Source organism: Centruroides sculpturatus, unplaced genomic scaffold, assembly GCF_000671375.1.
Source record: "Centruroides sculpturatus isolate CEXI.00-Female unplaced genomic scaffold, Cexi_2.0 scaffold707, whole genome shotgun sequence".
In the NCBI taxonomy this organism is placed as follows: domain Eukaryota; kingdom Metazoa; phylum Arthropoda; class Arachnida; order Scorpiones; family Buthidae; genus Centruroides; species Centruroides sculpturatus.
Window position 1 is genome coordinate 227,413 of NW_019384935.1, and position 17,637 is coordinate 245,049.

General features: G+C 28.3%; 2 long non-coding RNA genes across 3 annotated transcripts in view; one reads left to right on the forward strand and one right to left on the reverse strand.

Annotated features, from left to right (window-relative positions):
• LOC111632065 overlaps positions 1–3,786 on the forward strand; it is a 70,269-nt gene extending 66,483 nt beyond the window's left edge. The window contains exons 4-5 of the long non-coding RNA XR_002757803.1: positions 2,216–2,796; positions 2,988–3,786. This is a non-coding gene — a long non-coding RNA (uncharacterized LOC111632065). The remainder of the gene's footprint in view (positions 1–2,215; positions 2,797–2,987) is intronic.
• LOC111632066 lies at positions 1,134–17,264 on the reverse strand. 2 transcript variants are annotated; one of them, XR_002757804.1, is made up of 4 exons: positions 16,214–17,264; positions 1,651–1,899; positions 1,421–1,537; positions 1,134–1,350 (listed from the first exon to the last, which is right to left on the reverse strand). It is a non-coding gene; the product is annotated as an uncharacterized LOC111632066 (long non-coding RNA). The 2 variants fall into 2 exon arrangements; XR_002757805.1 differs by having other exon boundaries at positions 16,185–17,264.
• Between the last annotated feature and the right edge of the window lie 373 nt (positions 17,265–17,637).

Here is a 17,637-nt window from a genome sequence, read left to right on the forward strand (position 1 = left end):
TGGATAGATTAAAATATTAATTTAAATTTTTACATCAAAATTTAAATAAGTAAAATGTTGTAAAATTAAAAATTTTTTTTCTTTTAAATTTTTTGTATTATATTCTGAAGAAAAGAGGATATTTTAATTTTTCCCTCTTTTCTTAATCAGTTTAAGTGATGTAAACTTTTAAAATTTCAAAAATTTTAAGGTTAGAAAATAAATTTGATGGATATAAATCTATATTATTAGCCTTAGAATTTTTAATTAGTTTGATAAACAGCGATAAAACTTTTATCGCAAAAATCCGGTATGTTACTTAAAAGGATTATAAAATTTTATATTTAAAAGAAAAAAATCTCCTAGCTCTTGTGATAAACCAATGACAGAAAAGTAAGGTAAGAAGAAATCTACCAGAAAAAAATTTTCTTCTTGATGTATATGGTAATACAGTATAACTTTAAATTTAACCAGATTTTCTATGGTGTTTTTTTCTAAGAAAGCAATAAATGGAGTTTTAATAAGGGACTAGCATTGACATATATCACTTGAGCCTCTTAGATTTGAAGCTTTCATTCGAAATTTTTCTTAGAATTTTCTTAAAATGCATTGAATAATTAATCTGGTATTTTAAACATTATACTGGAAAGATTTCTATTTTATATCAACTTTCTCATAAATTTAATTTACTTTTTTTTTATTATTTATTCCCAACATTCTACGATTTAATGGGTTTTACGATTTTTCAATAAGAGGAGTTTTCAAAATATTTTCTTGAATTTTGAGCGGTTACGTTTTTACAGCTCGTTTATTTAAATATTTCTTGAATAATCTAGAAAATTTCTAGAAAAAAAATTTTTTTTTTTTATAACTAACCGAATTTATTTTATACATTTTTTTATATCGAGCGATTCATAAATTACTACGAAAATTTCATTAAGAATAATAATTAAAAAAAGAAATTTTCTCTGATTGCCTTTCTATTTTTTTTTATTTGCAAATTGAAATTAAAATGTAATTCGTATCAATGAAATATTGCATTTTTTAACCTATAAATTTAATTTCTAATCTGAAATTTCTTGATAAAAATAAGTTATTAATATATATATATTTTAAGAAAAGAACGAATTGATTTAAATTGTATTTAGTTTTTTATCTAAGACTCCTATCTGAGCAATAACAACATTACGACAGTTTTTAGCATGATTCTTGAAAATAAAAATAGCCAGAGGACGTAAAATCCAGCCGTATCCTCGACTGTAAAGTTGAAAGGTCGAACTAGCAAGTTGTGTTACACATTCTTCTCAGTTTTCACATCATTTATCTAAATTTCAGATGAAATTTTCGAAGTTTTATAATCTATATATAGGCCTATATTAAAAGAATGAAATAAATTAATTATACATATTAATATATCATTAAAGAAAGATAGATAACTTACAACTTTTTTTATCTTTTTTTTTACACAAAAATATTTTATGCGATTCCGTTAAGGAGGTGATCATTAATCTACATTCCTTATCAGCCATAAAGAATCCATTTCTGTTATATCAGTACCCTGATGATTTTTTAAGGAATAAACTAATCGTTATATCTATTAATTGCTTGAAATAAGCCATTAATTACATTCTTATCGTTAATTGTCTGGTAATTTGCGATTCATCAGATTACCTTTTATTATTTTGATCTTTAAAGATGGAGAGTGAAAGTGTGGTACAGAAGTTCTTAATCTGTAGCTGTTAATGGCTGTCTCGTTTAATTTATAGTACTTAATGATGTATTTAAAAGGAATATTAACAAATTTTGGGAAATTTTCGAACTGCTTATCTCTACTCTTTAAACAAATTCAATAACGGATTACTTTAAAGCTTAATCCGATTATCTTTTGACGGAATTTACAACTTGATATTATTCTGTAAACTGATAATGTTGGATAATTAAAAGATTTCATATTCTATAAATATATTTTACAATATTAAGTTTAGAATAGTTGTAAGATTTTCGGTAAATATTTATTAGAAAATATAATTTTTCTCCCCCTTTTTTTGTTTTAATAAAGAATTATTATTATTTAATTTTATTCTGTAGAAAATATATAAATGAAACGAATGAATTTTAAATAATTTTAAATAATTCAGTTTAAGAAAAAAGGAGACAAGTCTATCAAAAATTTGTTTGCTGTTGTTATATTATTTTTTGAATTTTTAATGTTTAAATTATCTTACTGTCATTACAGGAAAACGAGGGAGAAAAAAACTGAAAAGTTTCGTCATTTTAATCTTCACATTTTTAAGAGAGAGATGGAACTTTTGCGGTCAAAAATAACAAATGAAACTGTCGTCAAAATAAAAAACGAATGAGTGATCGGTATTTTAAAAACGGAGAGAAGAGAAAAGTCGGAGAAGGGGACGGGAAAAAAAGCGTTGACAGTTTTAACAAGGAGGCAAAAATGACATTTTTATGAGGAAGACAGAAACGAGGCCGGAAGTGAGGAGAGTCCGACGTCATTTCCTCTCTCCCTAAAACGACATCTGGTGTGTCCATATTTCATGAGTTTAGATCTAAAAATTCAACAGTCGTCTTCGTGTTTTTCCTTCTTTTTACGTAAGCGTTATAAAAAAAAAAAAAAAAAAAAAGAGAGAGAGAGAGAGAGAAACTGGAAGAAAACTTGTACAGATGTTGAAACGAATTTGCTACAAAAAGAAGAAGACTTTTTGCAAACTTTGAATAGTTGCTAAGCAACGTCCACGATATTCGCTCGGCAACGTGATGCCACTTCATCTTTCTCCATAATTACATGGCCGATCTATTAATAAGGTATAGTCAATTCTTAAAATTTAACATCTTCAAATTACATTAATTTCAGTGTTAAAGACATATTTTTAACAGATTTTAGACAAAAGTAATTCGAAAAATAAAAAATTATTATTTTGTTGTAAAAGAGTGACGTGAATCAGCTCGTATTATATTGTTTCAGGAATTGTTTTAATGCTGTTTGAATATTTTAGTTTCCGGTAGTTTGGCCTAAGTATGAAAAATCGAATGGGAAAAGTAATGAAAGTTAAAATATTCGATTTTTGCGGATCTTCTGAGCTGCACCTAGGGGCTCGCCCCCTTAAAGACCGGCCCCGACACCCGCTAGTTAGTTTCCTAAACATCAAGAAAAATTTGACAAACGATCAGATATTCCCAAAGGCCGTTTTTTCTTAGAAATAAAATGCGCTTGGGAACCGTAAATCATTCTGATAAATTGAAATTCGGACACTTCTAAAGATCAAAAGGAAGGTTTTTATGACTTGCTTTAAATTCCTGGTATCCAATTGGAGTTTATAGATGCAAAAGTCATCCATCGATGATAACAAGTATGATGGAGTATAAAAGAAAATCGTAAATATAGTCGAAATAACTCCAAGACAGATGTAAAGAATCGTCCTGAAATAGGATATTCAAAAGTGAAATATTGGAGGCAACACCAAACTCCTTTCACAAAAAAAAAAAATATTAAAAAAAAATAAATAAATAGAAAAATGAAGACAATTTAGAAGAATTTTTTTAAGTATGAAAATTTCTTTTCGATGATTTCATTTTAATACGTGCTTTGTGAATTTTATTCCTAACTGAAAATAAATGGAGTTTTTTTCCCCTCCATGTATGCAATAACATGGAAAAAAAAGTATATATATTTGTTGAATAAGCTACGATTTAATGTACAATTAATAATTTATATATATGGTTAATGAAAGAGCTTATTTAATTTGTATAAAAGTCTGTTGAATGATTATGTTTAATTCCCAGAATTTATTTAAATGTCAGATATTTATATTTTAAAAACAAAATAATAAAAACAGGAATACTTTTTTTTTCCTATTAAATTAATTAAGATGAAATTATTTCTCACTCGGGCTTTTATTCACTTATTTCTAATTACCGAATCTAATCTTATTTTCTTTATATATATAAATAATTTCTTTTTCCTCCCGAAAGAAATTTTCAACTTAATAAATGTTCACATTTGGGAGCGTATTAAAATTTTATAAATTATATTCTCTAGAAATGATAAATTTCAATAATTTTATATAAGAAAGTTTAATATTTCATAGAAAAGAAAATAGTAAATATTGCGTTATCAGAACATGTTGATATGATTACTCAAAATATATGTATGCTATATCAACACTATATAATCTGAATATTATATAATATACTCAAAACAAAATTTAATTTATTTTTTCTTATATAACATTTTAATTACATAAAGAAAAAGGAAGAAAATATGCAGAATATTCCAATTGAAGTGGTCTGAATTTTTATTTTATTTTATTTTATTTTTATAAATTTGAAAATCTTAATAATGTTTACTAAAGTAGTAGCATTTGTAGTAATAAAAATGTCTGTTTTCATCTTTGATTCTGATGATATTAAAAGTCAATTAATTTGTTTGAAAAAAAATTTAGAGTAGAATTTTTTACTTTATTTATATTATTTCTAATAAATATTCGCAGTGTTTTAGAATTTATTTTAGTTTAAATCAGTCTTAAAAAAATTTTTAAAAATTTAGAAGTTGGTTATTAGATTTATTTGTTCCTTTTTATTTTGCAAATCTTTATGGATAATTCTGTATTTTTCTTCTCATAATTTCCTTTTTTTCCCCCGATATAATTTAGAGTATTTTTCAAAACTATAGACAAATATGTTTTTTTATTTTTATTTTTTAAAAAGATATATCTGTTTATCTGTATCTTCTTCAAACAAATTTCGAGAGTTATCACGCATAAGTTCCAAATATTTATTTAATAATGAATATATAAATATAACTTATTTAAATTAATTAATTACGTGTCTAATAATTGGCAATTAATAAGTTTTTTTATACGTTTGTAAAGAATTATATAAATATGAAACATTTTATCATTATTAAGCTTACTAAAAATTGAAAAAATATGGAGAAATTAAGACGGTAGTGCTAAAAATTGACAAGATGTTCCTATAATATAGGATTTTCCGATCTCTCTAAGGAATATGGGTTCGAATTCAATCCGAATGCTCATAACATCTCATAAATTTCGGCTATGCTGGCTTACTCCGTTGCGGATAAAGTTTATCCTTAATGGCAAAACTGAAACAAGCTATATGAATCACTGTGTGTTGGAATTCTCTTGAGAAAAATCTAATCTAAACCTGTAGATTATCTATAATGCCGAATGTATACTTTTCTGTTGAATGGCAATGAGCCAGCAAATGTTTTATTACTAAATGTTATCTTGTATTTCATATCGTTTGATTTACGGCCGAATTTTTAATATAAATAATCGAAAACATTTCGATTAATCCCGATAATTCAGATATACTTTTCTATTAAAAAAAATATGGAAATTTTATCTTTTTTTTCTTAATTAATAAATACATTATTTTATATTAAGAAAATATTAAAATTCCAAAATGATTATATGATATTTATTCATAAGGCTGTATATTTTCTGTATCAGATAATAGCTTTATCTTTACGTCATAATGTTTCTAAACGGTCATAGAATTAACTCTTTTGCGTCATCCAAGAGGTACTTCTAAAAGTAAGAATGCAAGTCATTATATCCGCTTCGCTTCATAAATACTTACTGCTAGGAAGAATTTGAATAGGAGTCATTTCGAGATTCTATTGATTTTCGTTGATTATTCGACTGGAGACTTTGTATCTCATCACTTACATTTTGGATTCATCGTAAATGAACAAAGTCGAATCCTGAATTCTCATAGAAAACTCAACTCTTTCGACCTCGAATAAATCTATTTATTTAGTTTATTCGGTTAAATTTGTTGCGAGAAACTTTAGCACACAAATATATCTAAAATTTACTTCTTAGGCGAGGGAAATTGATCAAAGAGGAGAATTAAAATTAAAACTTAAATTAAAAATTCTCAGCAAATCAAACTTGAATATAACAAGACGTGGAAAAATTTACGTGCAATTATCTCGTCAGATAAATGGCGTCTTATTAACTTCATACTAAAAGAATACACCAGTATTAAGAGCATTTTTAATATTTTATAAGAGAATTATTTGGCTATCTTTTAACACGTAAAAGTAGTCCTCTTAATCTTCTCGAAAAATAAAGAGGAAAAACAAACAAAAAAATATACAAAAACGTGAAAACATTCTCTAGTGGTTGATGATTAGATAAACATTTTTTCTTCTAGGTAATAACACTGATTATCCCGCTCATGTCGCGCGATACGAATCATCCACCTGCCACGAAACATCCGAGGTTTAAACCCGATCTGGACTTTCATTATTTATCACAGTTCAGTCTCTGGTACAGTACAGTACATGTAGCCGATCCCATAGCGGGTTAAGCCCAACTATAACGAGAATAAATGAGGCCGGCCATGCAACCCGTGTTTTGAAGCTATGCAAGAAAATCCAATTTAATCCTATTCTGTTCAAGATAAAATTTATTATTATATTAAGGTTGAGCAGTTGAATGCTTCTCTGTTTTAGTGAATGCCCGATTAAACATTTTGCTAAAATGATTGAAATTACAGAGATATGTTGTCATTGTATAACCGATGCTCTATATGTACTGGTATATATTTTTATTTTTTATCTTCGGGAATATTTATTTTATTGATTGATGCTATTTATGTTTTTATCGGAAAAAACTCATGTGATGTCACTGCTGCCAAATCATCAGGGAGGAAAAGAGAGAGAGAGAGAGAGATTGCTGACTTTGATAACAAAATCACTAGTGATGTAGTCAGCAAAATTAAGCAAACTATATAGCTAAGCATCAGCTAATACTATTTTCTTCGTATAAAATACTAATTTATTATGTATATTTTTATCACAGTCGACTCACATATACATTTTACAACACAAAAAAATTAAACAGTGAGCTTCGTTTAATATAGTATCCGACGAAAGTATAGATAATCATTTTCGATTATAAAGTAAAAGAAATAATTAAAAATTAATAATGTATAATGTCTTTCGACTTGAGAGCGGTGTAGAATAGAAAATTCACTTTCGCTAGGAGGATCAAAGTTCAATTCATGCTCGAAGAGAACTTTGTTCTTCTACTTCGCTAATGAGCTCTCATTGTGTAAAGCGGAAAGCGGATTAATAACAACGAAAAAAAAAAAAGAAAAATATATAATGATTGATGTTAATTAATTCGAAATGCTACAAGCTATTTTAAATATATAATCAATTAGTAATTTGACTCTTATCAAAAGTAGAAACCTTTCTCGGAGTTTTTTTTTTTTTCTTTTTTCCTAAAAATTAACATATAGGCCTAATACATTGGTGCAATTATTCAATCTTTTACGATAAAATTGTAATGTCTCTCCAATATAATCACTAACAATTACATCTATACAGAAACTACATTTTAATAATATAAAACTTTTTTATAATGTTCGTATGTTCAATCGAACTTAAAGCTTTTTATAAATCGAACATGTCAATAAAGTTCTCAAACAGAAAATAGCCTATAACATTTCAACTTATTTGTTTGATTTTTTTTCGAGTAAATGATTTAAAAAAAAAACGATCAAAATGATATATTCTATTCAAGTTTTGTAAATAAAAATTCGACAAAAGTTTTGACTTATAGATTCACGATAATCTAATGTTAACAGTGACGGATCACTTCACTGTAACATTAGATTGCCCACTTCATCTTCAGTCGATCTGTAAACTTTTCGTAAAAAAAAGATTTAGTCGGATTTTATTTGTAGTCAACAACAGTTCAGTAACGTATTAAAAAAATATTATTTGATATATATATATATATATATATATGCATTAATTTAAAATTAATGAAAAACGTATTTTACATTCGTTGTTTTTATTAAAAATTATTGACGAATTACAGCTGCATTAATTAAGTAAATTATTTAATAAGAATAAGGAAACAAATTCGATTTTATAAGTTAGAAAAATAATAATTTATATATATTATTTTTAATTTTTTTTTTCAAAAAGTACTATTACTAACAGTTTAGATTGAATTGATGGGGACTACGACAACTCAACACTTGGGCGATCTGCAAAAGGGGCTACCACCTTCTAGAAGGACTTTCTATAGGAAACTGACGCCTATTTGTTTTAGACACGCGAATAACACCCGGAAAATATAAGAAACTGAGCCCTATTTATGTATTAGATACGTGAAAAACCCGGAAAATTCCACGTGGCCAATCAATTAATCAGGCGCGAACCCATTACCAGTAGTTTTATCTACTTGGCCTTTATCTTCGTGGCTCCATTACTAATAAAACACAAATAAATAAATATTAATACTTGATAATTATTAAACAAATATAACTTTTACTATTAAGCCATTTTTCGATTAAGAAAACATTCAAATTTAGAAATTAATTAATATTATTTCACGTTTTAAAGTAATAACATTTCAAACATTTTAATGCTTTTAATAGAAAAAAATAATTGAACTTTTGTAGATTTAATATTGTTAAAAAAACAAAACTTACATTGTTTAGCAACATTTAAGATTGGTTAGTTGGTTTAGTGATGTTTAATGGCACAAGGATCACCATGTGCTACACTTAAAATAATCATAAGAAGAAGTTACATTTAAGATAGATAAGAAGAAGATATTTTTAAAAAAAACTTCTTAACTCATATCTTTTAAACGAATTAAAATTGTAAAATATAAAAATTAAAATAAAGTATATTATAAGTCGACTCGTAAACAATATTAAATAAATTGGTATATGAAAAATGTGATGGCAAGTAAAATTTAAAGCTCAATATGAGAGTTTTAAATTGTTGTAAATTGTCTTCTTGAAATCTATTAAAATAGAATTTCACAATAGACGACACAATAATCGATTGATATGATAAATTGGCAAAAAACTGCATAAAAATTTTCGAAATTACAGAAATTTTTTTATTTTTATTTTTAAAATAAAGTTCTAACAATTTCAAACAATTCTAAATCTAATATTTCGTATCTTCATTAAACTAAAAATATAAAATTTCAAAGACAAAAATATCTTTCGGAAATCAGAATTATTATTTATATTTTCTATATTAATATTTTATATAAAAATAAATTGGTTAGAATAGAATGTTTTAAAGTATATAAAATATATTTTAAAGGAATATTTAGCCAATTAAAAAAAATATATATATATATATTTATTATTCTTGTTTCATATTGTTTGCTTAATAATTAAAACAGAACTGTATAATCGATGAGATAAGGCAACGTGACTTATAGATGATCTGCCAAAGAAAAGATGCCTCCTGGGAGGATTCTACGAAAAACTAGCCCCTTTCAAGTGTTAGATACGTGAAGAAAACTGAAAAAACCCTCCTCTTGGTCAGACGTAAATCCGCAACCAACGAGTTCACACTGAGTTAGTTGCCTGTCAACCCACGAAACCAGTGTTCAGTAGTTTTATCCACTCGACCATTGACGGGCTAATAATTATAATAAACCTCACTATATCAAAAATACATCAAATTTAAGCGATAATCTCATTAAATAAAGAACCGTACATTATGCAATGCGAGAAAAATTCGTAAAACTTTTACATATATATACAGTACTTCCTGTGCCAAAAATAAAATAAAATGACGACTGAACAATACTGTAATTATTCTTTAGCCAAGTTAATAGAATTTTATAACAATCATTACGGAAAATTTGATATAATTATTATACAATACTTATTCTAATTTTTAAGTATTATTTTGAATAGATAGAATTTATTTATGCCGAACGTGCGAAAAATTCGTTAATAAATGAAATTTACAAAAAATAAAATATTGTTTTAGTTTGATACGTTTTGATAAAGCAGGTTATTACACATAAAAATCCTTGAATAAGACAATAATTCAAAAATAGAACGCTCTAGGGCAATACCTATGTATTCTACATATTCTAATGATTACGAAAAAAAATAAAATACAATAGAATTTCGTTAATCTGAGTATTTTTGCTGTAAGCAATTCAGTGTTAAGAAAACTTCAATTCTTATGAACAAGAGCACTCGACCTGACTTATTAACAATTAGAGATAAGAAACTGTGGCTTCCATAAAAGAAAAAATAAATAAGCAAATAATAATAATAATAATTACAGCTTAAAAATGTTAAAATAGTGAATAAAACTATCGAGTAATAATAATTTCCGAATAAACTTTCAGATTTGATTTATTTAATTTAATATTTGCAGATAAAATATTTTACACATTGAATTACTGTTGCTTAACGACGATATTTCAAAGAACATTATGTATTTAAAGTACAGTACAGTACTTTAAAAAACGTACGTGACAAAAGAACTAATATTGGTTATAATAATTAAATAATACGCTAATTAATTTAAAAAGCATAATATTTCCATTTTATTCCGATATTACTACATATAAAGCATAAATTCTATTCATTATGGAAAGATTCCGTATTTTTAAAGAAAAAATTTACTCGAAATTTTTAACATTCGATGACTGTTAGATACTTTTAGTTTGGTTCTTCAATCGAATATCCGTTTAACAAGTGTCAGCTGACCGCTCTAAGGGAACGAATCTGGAAGGTCAAAACACCAACAATCCCAACATGTTGGGCCCTGTTCCTCATCATTCGGCCGCTCCACAATGAAATTGATTTAAAAAAAGGTCCTCTTGTCCTTAGGGCTTAAGAGTAAAACAGGAAAAAATACATTAAGCGTATGTTTTAATCGTGTATTCAATAATGTATAGATACTATAGAGTAACTTACAGTATTTTAAATTTCGATTTCTGGCACTTGTTACTTCTAGTTGTTTACTGTTGCCGAAAGACCGTGATATTCATTACAGTTTAATCAAAAAATACAAAACTGTACTGTACCTCTTAGCTTAATGGAAGAAGCAACTAAGAAATGCATTGATGAATTTGAAATTTTAGAATGCCATAACAAGTTGCCAAAAATGAGTCATTTCAATGTTGCTGCACGGTTACAAATTTTACTACCAGTCTTGTTGAAAAACAAGGTTAATTTTGAAATGTCAGTAAAAAAAATGAAAACATGACTCGCAAGAGAAATCGAACTGGAAAAGTTAGTGAAGTTAAGTTAGCTTTGAAGCGTTGGTTTAATAATGTTCGTGAAAAATGTATCTGTTAAACGGTAATACAGCAAAAACATTCGTCATAAAGCAGAAAGATTAACTAAAAATGTGGAAAGTTTTTATTGTAAAACCACCCAACGGTTGCAATAAAATTTTTACTCTACCGTCCTGTAGGCACCAAGAGGGTATTTTTATCAAGCCCATCGTTCGGCCAGGTGATGAGGATCTGACCCGACATATGTTGGGACGGATCACTTCCCGAAAAGTTTCTGATGTTTTTCGATCCGGCCGTCACTGATGAGTGATTCAACCAATGAAGAAAACAAGAAAAATTACGTACAGAAGGCACTCATAATGAAAATACTTGATTCTGTGTCAGCTGAATTGTGGATAAAGTAGAACAAATAAAAATTATTACTAAATATTCACCGATAAATATCTACAATGCAGATGAAACAGTGCTTTATTTTCGTGCAATGCCTGATCATACACGTTTAAAACATGAAAGTGCTAAGGATTTAAACCACTGGAGAGAGTATAAGGGAGAATCCGACTTCTTTTCGTTCCTGGTGAATTATTTTTGTTTAATTACGTTTATTTTGGGAATTTTGTTTAGTTTAGGACTACTTCACAATCCCGACCGGAAAGACAAAATTCAAAAGCATCTAATTACCGTTCACAGCCTTGAACGGTAATAAGATGCTTTTGAATTTACGTTCTCCAAGGTACGATGTTTCCTTGGAGAACATTATGAACCTTCCCTAAATAACAAATAGGTTCGAAATGCCAAAAATGCTACGAAATTAATTATCTATCAATAAATAAACTTTAAACAAGTTGTCATGTTAAGCTAGACTTGCTGCTAGCAGGGAAAATGCAAAGTGTAGGTCTACACTTTGCAAAGACTACAATTTACATGAGATAGGCGGCACTTTTGACATCGGTTTACTCTTTCGGTACAACGACAAGCGCTTGGAGCGGGATTGAAGAGGAAAGGATGCATTTGGTTGGAGTCTTTAGTTTTCATTGGCTGTTGGATCTCTCTTTTAATTGATTATTCATAACCCATATGCAAATAATATGTTTGTTCTAATAAACTATTGATAATTTGTATATTTATTATTATTATTATTTTATCATTAATATATTTACTAGCCCTATTAATACTTTGTTTTGAACTATCATTAAACATCATTATTACTTTTAATCTTTTTGTATTGATTGGAATAATCAATCTACTAACCGCAGTTTTTGTAACATGTCTGGATTTTTTCAACCCGTCTAGATCTGCCCCAGCAGTGCCCGCAGAATATGAAGAGGGAGAGCACAAGCTATGAAAAAAAGGGCATTGTACAGTACATTATGCAGAGTTTCGAACTCTATGATTCAACGTCGAATCAGCGCTCTCAAAAAGTGGCGCTGGTTGCACTCAGGTCTTACTTGGCCTTGAAAACAAGGAATAGGGGTTTTGGTCAAAATACGACTAATTTGCATGGCTCAATGGACAAATATCGTTCTTTAGTTTCTTTCATATTTGCAGAATAGGCTAGAAGTCACGAATTTTCTGTTGTTTGGGATCCACCTTGGAAATTAGAACGGGAAACCGAGACGGAAAGGGGGCACGTGCCCCAATGTATGGGCGTCCCTGACAGTGGCGTAGCGAACATAACTGGCGCCCGAGACACGACACTTTATTGGCGCCCCTCCCCTCCAGAAACACACAGTTTGTCTTGGAGACCATTTGGGCGACCCTCTGCGAGTGGCGCCCGGTGCATGATACACCCCCTTGCACCCCCTCGCTACGCCACTGGTCCCTGATCTGCCCGCTAAGGACCCTAACATAAGGTTTAGTCCAGTGATCAGAGCCATGGTACTTAAGCATGACGTGTAAACTTTACAGAACATATTACACTGCACCCGAAAGGATCGTATATAACTTACGGGCGCAGTGTAAAAGTGAAATGTAAATTTTAGAACTAAACGAAATGATATGGCTTTGTTGCACATTACATCTTTCATCTTCCTACATCACTAAATCTTCCAACAAAAGAATTTCTCTACTCGACACATTACATCTTTTGGCAATGTCGTGGGATATGTGTAAAGACCATTGACAATCGACAAGGAAAGTCCAATATCTGCTATAATGACATCATAAATATGCCAAATTATTATTGAAGAAAATCAACATAAAGATAATCTAAATTCTCCCCAATAAATGCTCAAATACGAGAAGTTCTCCGAGTACATTATCGTAGCCAGTGCCGGCCCGAGGCAAGTTTTAGGATGGAGCGAGAACCTATTGTGGCGCCCGCTTTGGTTGCCCCTAATTTATACCCTTTAATTTTCTTTACCACTGAGGCGCCCCTAGGACTTAGCGCCTGGAGCGGCTGCTCCGTTCGCCCTATGGTAGGGCCGGCTCTGATCGTAGCATACAATAAAGATGTATTGTATTATTAATAGGAGCGTTTTATTAATGAAATTGCATAACAATAATAGCATAGCCTGCAAATAACTACTCAAGCAATTATTAATATAATTGTTTATAAAATTTATTTTAAAGTTTATTAATTAACTTAAAACATCTTTAGTAGTTTTAACATGATTTTAAATTATCTGGTTCAAGAATTTCCACTGATTTCTTTCACCGTATAATGTTGTCACTAGGGTTTCTCATTTCCCGGTCTTTTGCTTGTCCCGGGATCCCGGGATGAAAGTGAACTGTTTCCCGGGATCCCGGGAAATCCCGGGATAAAATTAATTATTTTTAAGGTATACAAAATATCTTGAAATTAAATGATATAATTATTTTCCATTTTTTAAAGTGATTTTAAAGTTCTGTAACCTCCAAAATCATATTAATAATGCTGTGTAAGGTCTGTAGGCCTATAATAAAAATTACCTTTAAATAACGTAGAAATTTTCACAAATAGAAAAAAATTAATTAAAGTTTGCTGGAAACTGCATACAACAACAACAAAAAAAAAGTTTTGAATTGAGTTAAAAATTAAAAAAAATGAACTTCTAATTTAGAAGGTAATTTTCGTTTTTTAAATAAAATATAATACAAAATATTGCAAACTTTTATAAGATTTTAAAAAGCAAAGATGGTCAATACTCCGATAACTCACTCTAATTCTTATTTTAGTAATGAAAAGTCTTGCCACCGAGAATGCCCTTTCCGATTCAATTGATGTGATTGGAATAGTGTTTAATGCATTTAAGAGAAGACAGATATTATGTGTTTTTTCACCTGTAGCCTGGAAGATTTCGAGTTCGTTTTCGAGATTGTAGTACTTCTTTCGCTCTCTAGTATTCTTGATTTGTCTACCTTGGCTGCTTTAATAGCGGCATCAAGCTTAGAGCTCGATAATTCGGCAATTCATTTGGCTTTAATAATCAGGTTTATGAAGAAAAACTTCATACTTGCAGACTTTGTACTCGTTTGTATCCTTGCCCAATTTGCACAATCTGGCGTCAGGCATTTATTGAAGCTACTGGGCATGGTTAAAACTCAAGACAGCGTAAGCACAATTATTCCAGATATTACAGGTTCCGACAAGTAAAGAATTTTTATAGTCCTGCCACAAATAAGCTATATATTGATTATTGACCATTTGTGACATGCTATAACAAGCAAAAATTTAAAAAAAACTAATAGGTAGGTTTAAAATTAATAAATACAAATGTATTTTGACAGTGAATGAGTTAATTATGCTTTCTATTTGCAAAATTCCTCAACCTTAACACAAAATAAGAAAAAAAGTGAATTTTTAAGAAATTTGCGGGATTTCCCGGGTTAAAAAAAAAAACCGGGTTCCCGGGCAATTTGCACCATATTTTTTGACGTATGCTAGTAAATTAAAAGCTAATAATAGGTTATCTAGTCAAACATTCCATTATATAACGGAAAAACAAGTAACATCGTAGAGGTTTTTTTTGTTTTTTAAAATAAAATACTGATATAAATATGTCTTAATCTTAAATTTTATAATCTTGAATCTGATTTAATTAACCAGTTTTTACTACTTAATTAAACCAGCCCCAAGATCATAAAATATTAAAGACAAGTAGAAGAAATACTTTCTAATAATATATATATTTATTTAAATAATCTTAATATTTCGGAATGAAATCTTTTAACTTGGAAAAAATTTCTTTCATTCTACTAAGAAACATCAGTTAAATATAGAAAGGTGTACGACCGAAATCGAATAATCAATTGTCTCACTTAAAGTAATTGGTTATCCAAAATAGAATATTTCCCACTTTTCTTAATTCTAAAGAAAGTCATAAAGAACAAAAATGTATAGCATCAAAGTACTGTAAATAATTTTCTGACAGAAAAATATAGTTTTATTAGACTTTAAAACTTAAAAAAAATGTTTTATTTATTTATTTTTTAACACGAATGTATACATCAATATTAATTTTACCAAGAACGTATTTATAACCAATTTTACTTATTCCCTATTCACTTAATGATTCTCTTCTTTTTTTTCATATCAAAAAGCTTAAAATTAAACGAAATATTGCTTCTAAATACTTCTCTATCAATAACCAATAATTCGTAATTAACTTTTTCGCAGTTGTCACCATTTATCCAAATATACGAAAAAGAAAGAAAACGAGTACAAAACAGAATTGATTGATGCAAATGAGAAAAGACTGTTTTCATTGTAAATCCAGTTCAGTTGATATACTGAATACAGAGAAATTAATTAAGTCAAGAATGCAACAAAGTTTATCGAATGACACAAGAAAAATGTTTGATTTGAAATAAATTGTCTTTTATCTTTTCATTTAGAATAACAAAAATAAAATGACATTTTACTAATTTTAATGTTTGTGAATATAATTAAAAATGTTAATTATTAAATAATATATAATAAGAAATTTTAGTTAATTATTATTTTTCCGTATTATTAAAACAGTTAATTCTATGCTTTTATTTCAATTTTAAGGGAATTACCAGATATATATAATTTGTTCATTTGATCAGGAAAGTAATATTTTAATATCAATTTATGTGTTAATTAATATTAAAATATTATTTTCGCCATCAAATGAGCAAATTCTATATCTGATAATTTAATTAATTAACACACACAAATTGATATTAAAATATTACTTTTCCAATCAAACGAACTAATTCCAAACCTGATCGTTTAATTAGTTTAGTCGTTTTAACAGTGGGATGCTTTCGTACTGCTGTTTTGCATTTTAGATAATTCTTCCGTTTAGAAACAGTCAATGCGAACAACAATGATTCTAAACAATTCTTTACGAAAATTCGCCAATACATTAATATGATAATTTATATAGTTTAATTGGCAAAAATATCAATTAGAAGTTATCCACCATTTGCAAACTGATATAAAATTACAAGTATAAGAAACTTTAGTTCGCATAATCCACAATATCGAACATTTTATTTAATATAAAACAAATTTGAATTAAAATAATTAATTAAAAAGCACTTTCACTCATATGCAACTTGAGCTATTTCAAATATGAACTGTGATTCTCCGCAAGTTTTAATGGAAAGTTCATTTAGTATTTGTGAAGATTACAAGTTTCCTATTTTTTTTTACAGTTTTTCCTATGGGCACTAAGAGGACCTTTATATATATAAGTAAGTGTATATTCGGCCAAACCCATAATGAGACTGCTGGATGATGAAGGACGGACCCGATATACCCGGAACGAAACTCCTGGTTTTTTTTTTGACCCGTCTGGACTCGTTCCTGAAATCTCCAGAGCATTGGCTGACACCTTAATTGCTCGGGTATATGGCTTAATATTCAGTATTACGCGCGATCCCACTTTACACTTATTTCGCTACAATGCGATTCCGAAGATTAAAATAAGTATTGCAATTTGGGGTAAAGAGAAACTAAACATCAAGAAAATCTTGTAAGTATCTAACAACAAAAGCAACTAACAAATGAGGAATTTCTCAATCTAATAAAACATTATGTTTTGTTATGCTGGCAATCTCTAAACTTTTGATAACGTTGCCATTACCATTTATGATCTGACATTGCAATCCAAGTTAAAAAATGATTACAACAAATACTTTGTTGTTTTATTTAACGATTAAATCTCCTTTTATAAGATATCTTTTCAACTTTGAATGGAGATAATTTTTGAATATATTATTCAAAAACATGATTTCTAGATTTGGAAGTAAAAAACTGACACCATTTAAACCATGAAATTATAATGATAGATCAGTAGTATATTACCAACTTTAACTTGATTCATTTGAAAATAATTAAAATCCTGAAACTATAGTAAATAGCTAGAATATCTGTACTTCAGTCATTAATCTTGTAAATATTTCCATTCTACTAAAGTAAGAAAAATTGTAGAATTTAAGATTTAATTTATATCCAGAAAGAAAATAAAGAAAATAATGGACTGTAAGTAGCATTAAAACGTTATTGGAGTTGATAATATGTCAGAAAATTTATTCTGATGTTCTTGAATTGTGTTTGAAATACTGTTTTAAGTAGGAATCTCTGTATTATAAGGAGTATCAAAGTTCAATAAAACAAATTTAAAAATATCAGCAATCAAGA